At 46.2% G+C, this 11,796-nt stretch overlaps 1 protein-coding gene across 1 annotated transcript in view; it reads right to left on the reverse strand.

Annotated features, from left to right (window-relative positions):
* TAFA3 (TAFA chemokine like family member 3) overlaps positions 1–10,984 on the reverse strand; it is a 188,541-nt gene extending 177,557 nt beyond the window's left edge. The window contains exon 1 of the mRNA XM_060231216.1: positions 10,918–10,984. The gene's annotated coding sequence lies outside the window, so the exon portion shown is untranslated. The remainder of the gene's footprint in view (positions 1–10,917) is intronic.
* Positions 10,985–11,796: the final 812 nt, after the last annotated feature.

Below are 11,796 nucleotides of genomic sequence, written 5' to 3' on the forward strand. Positions count from 1 at the left end.
ATGTCTTCTAGAAGCTTGATTCCTCTATGTGCAACTGTTCACCTGTATTGGTTTTCTGCTCTGCTTTTTGCTCTTGATTTGTGCTTGTGACACAGCAGTAACCTGAATTGTGCTATATCACTGTGTAATTACATGATATCAAGCTTGGGTGGTATGCCTGGCAAGTTCAACATAGTAAGCTGTTGCAAGTTTCCTCACTACCACAACCATCAGAGGAACCCAAGGTCCCTATTCCTCATACCCCTGTTACTCTCAGCAACAGAAGAAGTCAAGACCAGTCAGAGAAAAGAGGCTTCTGCACTCTGTTTTGGGCCCCCAGTGGCAGCAGCACTGGCACACTGTGTGACAGTGGGCACAATACACACCTGCCACCTTCACCTGTTCCTCCCCATTGATTTGGTGCCTGGAGTTCAGAGAAATATAGGGCCATATTCTGCCATAACAGTACCTTTTTTTTAGTAGTAGTAGTTTGAGAGAAAATGCATACATTTCCCAAGACAGATCCAGTGGCTGCTGTCCCAGATCTATGTATGAGATAAATCCTTCATAATCTCTCTTGAATGTCAATATGGCTTCCATCTGACCAAGGTGAGATAGAGCAGCAGCAAAGCATATTATACCTGCATTTTTTTCTGTAAGCTTCACATTCTCTTAAAGGGGGCGGGGCGGGGGATCCCAGCAATGACCTGTCCAAATATTGATCAAGTCCACAGCTGATACAAATCCACTCATACTTCCTGAATGCTAAGGAAGTGAGCAATTGTTCTAGTGTGTATACAGTATTCTCTTCTGGGATATACACATCCCCATCATATATACTGCATATATGTTTTCTGTACTGGCGACACTTTCCCAGCTAGGTGAACAACGATTCAAACTGATTCATCCCATTATGCAGAATGTGCAACTGTGTGCAGACCTGTTGCCTGAGTCCCCCTTCTTGAGCTACCCTGTAAAAACATCCTTTTTCCTCACTAGCCTATGATATAACCAGTCAGCATGGTATTTGGTCTCCAGAGCTGACAGACATTACACCTTTGACTCCCGCACTACATGATGCCTTTTAAATTTCTTTACAAGCTAGCGGTGCGTTCCTTTCCCATGTTCTTCCTCTTGCTGGCTCTTCTGGACTCTTTCTGGGGAACACTGCTGTCACAAAAACATGCTTTGCCCAAAGGCAGCAAAACAGGCAGGAGGGGGAGCTGACAGGACAGTCCCCCCCACCTGTGTGACCGCTGCTGAAATGCTATATTGTAATCAGCAAATGAAGCATGCCAGGCATGGAGCCCTGACTGCAAACGAGACAATGTGTTTCCTGACAATGCCAGTTAAGATACCACGGGCTTCTGTCAGCTCAGTTGCCAAAAGGGGCTCTGGTAGGAATACTAAGCAGACACACAGTCTTTTTCAGGGGCTAACATTTCTTCTCAGCTCTGCAACTTTCTTCATGATTTTCAGCCCCAGCAGCAATCTGACACTTCACGAGTGGAGCTAGCAGGGCCTGTCCAGTGCTGGTGAGATTATATCATTAGAATTAAAGAGAAGCACCATTTAATCCCCCCCCCCCCGTTCCAGCAAAGCTAATGACTACCAAGCAATAGAGCAGTTTTTCTAACACTCTCTATTTTCCAAGCCTCGTCCACTCAGCCCCCATTGTGCAACAAATCAAAGCTACTTGTTTAATTTTTTAATGCATTCATTTTAAAAATCGTAGTGGAGAACCCTGAGTGAGAAATTGTTACTGTGAGTTAGTAGAGGTTATTCGTAGAGAGCAAGGGAAATTATGAGCTCAGCATTAAAGTGCTGGTTTCATTTTTCAAAGATTATATGGTCAGAATAAAATTACTTTTTATTTCAACATTCCCCCCCCCCCACCTACCAGCACCAACACTTACCACCAAGCTGCAGAGAGCCTGACAGGCTGAATAATGTCCAGTGGTGTTAATGAGAGCCTTTCCATCACACTGAATTATACCCAGAGTTTTAGGAAGCCTGCATGCTATTTGCACGTGGTCTGCAAAGCACAGGCAGCACAATTGTAATTAAACAGGCATCTGCACACCTAAGCACATCTGTGGTGCTGAGTCACACAAATGGCCCATCCAACCCAGGATCCTGTCTGTCAATAAAGCTACAGTACCCAATGCTTCTGATAAAAGTGGCCTCAAAGTTGCCAGATGTGAAAATGCAGACAAAAGTCTTCTCAAACAGTTTTACATGGCACACAAGTCAGTGAGACATTCTTCTGTACAAACCCCATTGAAATGAAGAGCAGCCACACAACAGCACCCTTTTGTTCTGCAGAGCACTGATTCATTTCACAGGGATGTGTAACAGAAACCTTTGTCTATCTTTTTGACTTCCAGACCAATTCAAATTAACGATACTCCAAGTTGGCCACCCATGTCAACCACCTCACACCTTCCTTAAGAGTAGGAGCATCTTTGAGTAAATGGAGGACAATTTTCAAAAGATGGCATTATCAATTTGCTCCCATTTATCAACTCTAGATTTCAAGGATATTTTAGCCAGCAAACTGAATCGCCTGAACAGTCTGAACTAATCCAGTATTTCTCCACTTTTGTTCAGTCACAGTAGTATTAGTCATCCAGACAACTTGCATTCTTAAGAGGGTTAATTTTACCCATTTATTCCTAAGGAGGGGGTCCATGTAATGGCACTTTCCATTCCATACTATCATTTGACAAAGTGTGCTAGACATGTGAAAGCTCACACTTTGAATAAAACTTTTGTGGGTCTTAAAGGTGCCACTGAACTCCAACTTTGTTCTTTTGCTTTAAACCAACACAGCTACCTGGATCTATCTGCTTTGCATTCTTAGCCTTCGGGGTGATGAGATGCCCAACATTTTCCTCCATTAAGTTTTGACACAGTGCAAACTAGTTCATCTTCTTCAGACCCATGGGATACACAACACACACACACATGCACTTCCTGCAGATTAAGGATTCCTGGCTATTCCAGAATGGCAAGAAGGAATACTTTGCAGAAATGGATCTGAGATGCACAACTGGAAGAACTTTTACATAAACACATTAGAAGCACGTAACTGCAGAAAAGATTTAACACTACTCCACATGGCACAACATTGCTATCAGATTTATACTGAGTAATGCGTAACATCTTTTTTAAAAAAAATCTCTCTTGTGGATCATACAAATCATAATCTGCTCCTGTATCTCCCACAAAGAGTGGGCCTACCTCTATATAATCACTTGTGAAAACAGATGTTGACTTGGATCCCATGGAGGATTTCCAAAAATAGAGGGGGGCACCAGTTTCCTCTTCCCATTGCATACCTCTGCTATCCTCCCTTTAGAGAGCCAGTTTGGCGTAGTGGTTAAGTGTGTGGACTCTTATCTGGGAGAACCGGGTTTGATTCCCCACTCCTCCACTTGCAGCTGCTGGAATGGCCTTGGGTCAGCCATAGCTCTTGCAGAGATGTCCTTGAAAGGGAAGCTTCTGTGAGAGCTCTCTCAGCCTCACCCACCTCAAAGGGTGTCTGGGGGGGCAGGTAAAGGAGATTGTAAGCTGCTCTGAAATTCAGATTCAGGGTATAGGGCGGGATATAAATCCAATAACATCTTCTTCTTTGTGCTGTTCCTGTGGGTAAACCTCTTTACCACAGGAATTTCAAAGCTGTCTTCTGGGATGCAGTAAGAGGGGAGAGGCAGTGAAGTCCCACCCTGCAGCTGGACAGCTCAGGTGATTCCACACTCACCTTGGTCTGGGGCAGGCTTCCGTTTCCGAGTGGAGTAAGCTGGCGATTTTACACCAATTGCTCTGCACCATCATTTTACGCAGGACAAACCCGCAATTTGCACCGCTGCAGTATAAACCTGAAAAAACAGGTTTACACTGCAGCGGCGCAAATCGCGGGTTTGCCCTGCACAAAATGGAGGCACAGAGCAACTGGTGCAAAATCACCAGCTTGCTCCACAAGGAAACGGACGCCTGTCCCTGGACCAAGGTGTGGGCAGAATCACCCCTCTTTTGAATTCAGAAGTCTCCAATGCACTTCAGCCCCCATTTCTCTACACTTCCCAAGCTGGTTGTATATCTGAATGTAATTATATTTTCTTAGTTCTGTTTTATTTATTCATTTATTTAATGACTAATTAAGAACTCCATGGCACAGAGTGGCAAGCTGCAGTACTGCAGTCCAAGCTCTGCTCACAACCTGAGTTCAAGCCCAGTGGAAGCTGGGTTCAGGTAGCTGGTTCACGGTTAACTTAGCCTTTCATCCTTCCAAGTTCGGTAAAATGAGTACACAGTTTGCTGGGTGTAAAGTGTAAATCAGGGATGGCCAACAGTAGCTCTCAAGATGTTTTTTGCCTACAACTCCCATCAGCCCCAGCCACTGGCCATGTTGGCTGGGGCTGATGGGAGTTGTAGGCAAAAAACATCTGGAGACCTACCGTTGGCCACCCCTGCTATACAACATTGACATTGGTTTAAAAACCTACTCCAAAGCATAAAACTGAGCCACCTACATTCTATGCTTGACTTTGGATAATGCATTTATTAAACGAAACCCCACTTTTCTCCCCAATGGGGACCCAAAGAAGCGTAAATCAGTCTCCTCTCCTCCATTTTATCCTCTCAACAACCCTCTGAGGTAAGCTGGGCTAAGTGCATGTGACTGGCCCAAGGTCACCTAGCAAGCTTCCACAGTAGACTGAGGATTCAGATATGGGCCTCCCAGTTCTTAGTCCACAGCTCTAAGCACTACACCACACTAACTCTCTAGCAGCAAATTCCTTCACTCTTTACATCATATTCCATATAGAAACCTCCTGAGCAGACATACCCTAAATGTTGTTTATATAGACACAATTGGTTCCTAGGTTATTGAAAAACTCATCATTTGCAGGTCACCAGTAGAGGCAAAGCTGACATGAAATGGCACACACGAAGTATCTGTTCCAGATGTTGAGTAACCACCATGCAGGGTGTGTGAGCACATACTTCCCCTGTGGTAGAACCACTCCACTCAATTTTTATCCATGCATCTTGTGAACAATGAAGCCAGCTGACTAGCTTCCCCCCTTCCCTTTTCCACTTGCAGTTGCCCTACAGATTTCAGCCAGCCAACTACTGCCTCCCTGAGCACTTGACGTGAAACAAGGGGGGAGGTACTATCATTTTGGATTGTGCGAGGGAAGAAAAAATGCAAAATCATTTTCGTTGCAGAGATTCTTATTTTCAAGAGATTGCTTTGTTTTTAAAAATCAAATTAATTATTTTTATCTACAGTATTCTTTCATTTCTTTGGCCTCAGAAAAATTGAATTAAGCAACTATGAAGCTGGGGAATAGAATAATGTATGAATTGACCTTGTGGCAACAAAATCACTTTAAAAAAGAATTAGGACAGAGGGAAGAACTGATGAAGCACCACTAATATAAATTGGCTAAAAAGCCACAGCTGATCATGGAATCATAAACAGAAGGTCCATTTATTTAAAACATTTGAATCCCACCTTTCCACTCACTCTCTAGGTGATTTATAATAATAAACCCCAAACCAAATGAAAGTTTTCTGTTTTAACCCTTCCCATCACTTAAGGCAGGGTGCTTTGCAGACAGGAATAAATAAATCCTGAAGACACATTTGGAGGAACTGTGAGTAATTGGCTTAGGGTCACTTTAGCCATGGAAGACAAAACCATAGAGTTTCCAGTGATTTCTACAGCTTCTCTGTGTCACTTCCATTTTTGTTTTGTTTTCCCATAAGTAACACAGAGCCATATGCAACTTGCGCCAATCCCCATCTGCATTCTGTTTGTTACTGGTTGTAATGCATTCTTAATTGATACTTTATGACTACACTGTACACTGCTCTGAGCAGGGCTTGCCAGGGGAGGGCAGGTGAAAAATCCAATTAAATAAATAACCCTCCTCCCCTTCTCCCAATGGCAGGCAACAGAAGCTGCAGGCAGAGGATCCCCCATCCCCACCAGGGGAATGGGACCCCTAATGGGAAGACAGGAGCAGGGAAGGGGCAAGAATGGATCATGCTCTTCTCATGATCCCTGTGCCAAAAAAGCATATGCCAGCTCACAAAAATCTCCCAAGTAGAGAATCCCCAGCTGCTGTTTAAGGACGACTTGTCTTCTGGGCCCACAGCTAGCTAGAAAGAGTCACTAGATAAAGACACCATCCCATCAGGATTCACGCTGCATTCTTCCAGATGACCAACCAGACCCCTTGCCACACTGAATGCCTAAGGGAGAAATCTCACACAGGTCCCTATGACTTCAATGGAACTTCTTCACAGAGAAGTGTAAGTGTTGTATCATGAAAGCACAGTCTGTAAGCCACAGAATGTTGTGGAGCCCCGTAATGCTGGTGGTTACAGCTGAGCCAAAAAGAACAAGAAAAACTCCATGTGTACTAAGGTACTCAGCAATGCACATCCCATAATCGGGTAGTAGTGGATACCCCTGTGCAAAAAGAAACCTCATCCATATCTTTTCCCATCCCCCTGTGCATTGGACTTATTCCTTCTCCAATTTTCTTTTTTCTGCATATCACAACTTCCTTTGCCTGGGAAAAGCCAGAAAGTCCTTAATTTAGCCTAACAACTGGGAATTACTCTAACGGAAGCCTGCCTAGCTGCTGCTGGGTCTCCTCTTCATCTCATCTTGTGCCAGGAAACTCCCAGACTTAACAGTGCAGCTCAAAGAGAGGGGGAGAGGAAAGACAGAGTGAGAAACCAAAAGTCAGCAGCAGCTAGACCAGCAAATGGCGGCAAAGCATTTAAGAGACTGCTCATCTCAGGGGCAATTAACAAGCACTGGGTTCCCTGCAGGAAAAGAACCTGTTGCATCACAACAGGAGTGCACCTGGTGAAAATGGGTTACAAAGTTACCTGCTGTGTTCACTGTAGCAGAAAGATTCCCTCTCACAGGCTTAGACTGCTACACAACTCTGGATGACACATTACCTCTTCCAGGTCACACATCAATTGAAGAGTGGATTTTTCTCTCCCACAAATGCAAAAAGAAAGAAATTCTTCCATCTAATTTGACTCAACAGGAAAAACTTTTGTAAAAAAATCCTGGAGTTTTGATGGAATAAGCAAACTCTCATCAAGAAAAACATATAATCACAAACAGGTTCATACCTGAGAACTAAGATTTTGGGGCACAGAACTGATATACTTTAAATGCCATAAATAAAGACATGCTTGTCCTTTGGTTACTTAAATTGCCTGCTATCAAGACAGCAGTCCCATAAGCCACTCACTGATTTGACATTGTCACAACTGCTTAAATATGGCTTAGAAATATACAGTTTACAGAACATTGACCACACCTGTCTTATCTTCACATCTCCTTGTAGCTTAGATTGCCACACGTTCAGTTTTTCCCAGGCCTCATTTCCTCTTAGCTCTCCTTTCCCTTTCCTCAGTTTCTCACTAATTGTCCTCATTTCTCTCTTGTTCATACTCCCCCTACCCTGATCAAATCTGACCATATTCCACTAGTTCTTCCTCTCTGTTTCAATTCACCATCAAGCACCCCATATGACGTAGTGGTTAGAGACTGAAAGCCCTGGATTCAAATCCTCACACTGGCCATGAAGCTTCCTGGAGGACCTGTCATGCATTCTCAGTCAAATCTACTTTACAGGGCTGTTGTTAGTATATCTTGGAGAATGAAGACAGCAGGCACTGCACACAACACTTACCTAAAAATTCTCTATTTCTTATCTCATCTCAGAATGACAGCATCCACAGCATTTCCTGTTTCAACAGAAAATTTCCAATACACCTTGGCTCACAGAAACCTCACTGCTTTCTCCAGTCTTAGAAACCTTACTCCTTAAGAAACATATTCTTTTTAAAGTGAAAGTGGGACACCAGTGCTACCCACAATATTTTTACTACATACATACATACATACAATAAATAAATAAATAAATAAAGCTCAACATTTGCACTGTCCATTGCAGGGGGAGGGGGATCTAGCAAAACTCATTTGGTTTCTGGGATTGTGGCTGAGGTGATGATGCAAAAATCCTCAGCACATGGGATTTCTGAGAAACCACCATCATCACTCTCTCTCAGTTGTTTGGTGACTGCAAGATATGTAAGCACATTTAAGGTTTTTTACAACACAGTAAGCAGCTAGGCCATATTGTGCCAAACACTGGAGAATTTATTTCAAAATCTACTTATAATGTTGCACTCTACTGGTTTCATGATGTCTCACTGTTCGGCAACTGAAAAAAAAGATATATTTATCATTGAGTGACAGGCACCTATTGGCAATTAAACATCCTGATTTTTCCCCCCAGCTCTGTTGACAGATTGTATATTTTAGACCATGATGGAGAAAGGAGAAGGGATTTGCTCAGATTTGGAAAGCAGATTAGTGGCTACACTGGACATAGCACTATGAATCCCAAAGATTCAAGAAGATGGTTTTCCAATGGCTCTGTATTGGACCATCTGACATAAAACAGCTTTTGAGAAATATGGTTGCAACCACCATGGTCCTGGCTGAGATGAAGCCTGCTTGAACGTACAAACATCCAATTTCCTACAAAGAAAGCAGCAGTAATGCTCCTACCCCATAAGTCCATCCATGTATCCAGGAGGAAGTCAATATTATTTTATCAGCACCTTTTACAATCAGAAATTCCAAGGTGACAAGTCAAAATACATTCTATACATTGATTCATGCACACAACACAGCTCCTGAAACAAGGCAAAGAGGTTTTTGCAACTAGGCCTGTGACTCCATAAACAACAGACAATCACTGCCTCGACAGGATTCTGTCCTCACTGCACCAAAACAGCAAGCTTATCAGGTCCAGAAAAACCTAGGTCCTGTGGTACAGTCACTTTGCTAGCTCAGAGATTCTCACACAGCTGCTGACTTCTGAAGGGCAGTGGGGGGATTGTCTTGGCCCAGCTCCATAGAGCCACTGGCCAAGAGGGTCCCCCCCAGAATGCATCGTAATAGCTTAAAGTAATGCTGAGGAAAGAACTGACCCAGAGAGAGGATGATGCACTCTCTTAGATCAGCAACCTCCCAGTTTCATTCCTATCTTCTCATGGAATCAATCCCAGTGGAACGGGGATGGGCTCCTCCAGTGCAGATGGCCTATCCACACCACACTGCTCTCGATAAAGTGTGCAGCTGAATGCACATCAGCACATTCCACTGAAAGCAACAGACTGTGGACAGACCATCTGCATTGGGATGCACATTTGGGAAAGCACACATGTGGGCCTGCACTTCTTTTTAGAATTATCATCTTACTTCTAAGCTGTTCCCCCTTTAGGAATTGTAGAGTGGCTTGCACAGCAGTCTCTCATGCAAGCATTAATCACAACTACTGCTTCTTTATGTCACCAGTACTGTAGGATTAGGTGCTTCCAGACCACTAACACACGTAATTGTGGGAGTGGCTGACAAAATTATTCCTGTGACTTTTAAAAAAAAGTATTGCAGGTAAAAAAATACAACATTGGTTACAAGTAGCATTATGTGTAATTTATAAAATGGATAGGCTTTCTGCCTGATGCTTAGTCAACAGAACCCAAGAGAACTGGGACGGGGCTTCTTAACCAAGATGAGAACATATCATTTGCAGGCTTTACCTCTAGCCTGAGAGAAACAGATATCAATGCAGACAGGCAGGCCCAGACTAGGGGAACACTCAGTGGAGCTCTGCTACAGTCACAATTTTCCAGACAGCTGCCTGCCTTTCCTCCTGAAACTGACATCTCAGGGGTAGCTGAACTGCCTCTAATGTAACGGGGTTCAACCATCACCCCTGAAGCACAGAACACAAACAGTCAGAAAACAGTCAAACAGACAGAAAACAGTCTACAATGGAGTTAGAGAAATATATTTCTTGCACCCAAGAAGACATGCATTTGCTGCCCTACAGTTTCTACCTGTACTTCCACTCCGACAGAATCATCTCTAGTTCCCTTCCAGACAGAACTAAGGCTGACAAGAGATACCAACCAATCCACACAGAATCATGGAAGACTACTATAAGGAAGCTATTACCAATCGCAGTCTGGGATTTCAGGGTGGGTGGGAATTCGCCTTTCTCAGGTCCTGGGTCCCCTTTCTGCAGAGAGCAAAGAAACCCAACTGCGGACTCTTTCAGGCTGCGGGAGAAAGGTCATTTCCAGCTCTTCCTGCAGTTCTTGCAGGGCAGAGGATAGCTTCGCTCTCTCTCTATCCTCTGCTCCCTCCTCATTTCCCCTTCCTATTCTTTTTCCGCATACAGATTTGTTACGAGGGGGAAGGGGGCTGTCTCCAATAACTAATCCCTTCAGGCGCAGGCTTTTTGCTTGCTAGCGGCTGCTGTGATCTAATGTTCGTTTGCAAAGAGACTTTCTCTTCTGTTTGTCTTCAGTGGGACGTTTCCGTTATCTAAGCGTTGGGCGAAGGGAGCGCAGCAGCCGCTCGCCTACAAGCAGATCTGACCGCTGCTCTGCGAAGGCACAGCCTTCGCGTCTCTGTTGCACGCCCGAGCGGAGCGGCCACTGACCATCGCGCCTTCAAGTGTCGCCAGGGTCAGCAGCCTCCGCACGTGCCCCAAAGCCCGGCTCTCCTTTACCCGTGGAAAGCAGGCGAAGGAAGACTCCCCCCTTCCCCTTCCAGCCAAAACCCCAGTGCCTAAGTTCGGCTCCCCGGAGTCGTTCTCCTGGCGGCCACGATCCGACACGCCGCAACTGCCACCCCGCCCGGTCGCCAGCCCGAGAGCCTTCGGAGCTTTGGCAGGAGACACCGGCACGGGCGCCTTGGCGCACCCGAGCGCTCCCGGCGGCCCACCAAACTTGCGCGGCTGACCCCCCCCTCCCCGCGGGTTCTACAGAGGAACTTTCACGGCTGGGGGGCGCCTCCCCGGCCCTGCCACTTACCTGTTGGGTCGCCTTCACAGCAGCTCCGCCGGCGAGTCCTGGCGAGGGGCCCCTCCGCTGCCCATCCCGCTGTGCCCCAGGCTGGCGTCGGTCGGTGTGTCCGTCAGCAGCGCCGCCACGTGCCCGGGTCCCGCTGGCTCTGGCGCCAGGCGCCGCCTGGCATCGCCTCTCCCCGTCCCCCTGGCAAGGCCGCCCGGCTCCTCGGTCCCGGCGTCCGGCCGCACAGGCGCGCAACCTTTGCAGGAGGCTCCGCACGGCACAGCATCAGGCTGCCTTTGCTGCTCGTGCTCCCAGCCCGCGCCTCAGCCTACTTCGGGTGCTGCTGGGCAGGCAGCGTCTGGCCGCAAGGAAGGACCGCAGCGACCCCTAGAGCTCCCGCCGAGGGTTGCAGCGGCCCGTGCCGGACGGCCTTCCGCGCGGCAGCTGCTTGCTTGCTTGCTCCTTCCTTCCTACCCCCGCCCTGGTTTGCGAGGAGAGCAGGTGCCGTCGGCACGCTCGGCTTGCAGTCACCTTTCTTTGGGAGCCAGCAGTCCTTGCCTGCTGGTTTTCCCTTCCCACCTGTCCCCGGAATGACCCGGCCTCGCAGGCCGAAATTCAACATATAAGCTTCTCTCCGGCATTGAGAAGACAGCGCTTCAGGCGCATGCATGCCCGCCCACCATTTCTTTGAGGGGGTTACATTTCTGTTACATTTCCTTGAGGGGGTGAACAAACATGTGGACAAAGGAGACCCAATAGATGTTGTTTACCTTGACTTCCAGAAAGCTTTTGATAAAGTTCCGCATCAAAGGCTCCTTAGAAAGCTCGAGAGTCATGGAGTAAAAGGACAGGTCCTCTTGTGGATCAAAAACTGGCTGATTAATAGGAAGCAGAGAGTGA

This window comes from Heteronotia binoei, chromosome 2 (genome assembly GCF_032191835.1).
Source record: "Heteronotia binoei isolate CCM8104 ecotype False Entrance Well chromosome 2, APGP_CSIRO_Hbin_v1, whole genome shotgun sequence".
Taxonomy (NCBI): domain Eukaryota; kingdom Metazoa; phylum Chordata; class Lepidosauria; order Squamata; family Gekkonidae; genus Heteronotia; species Heteronotia binoei.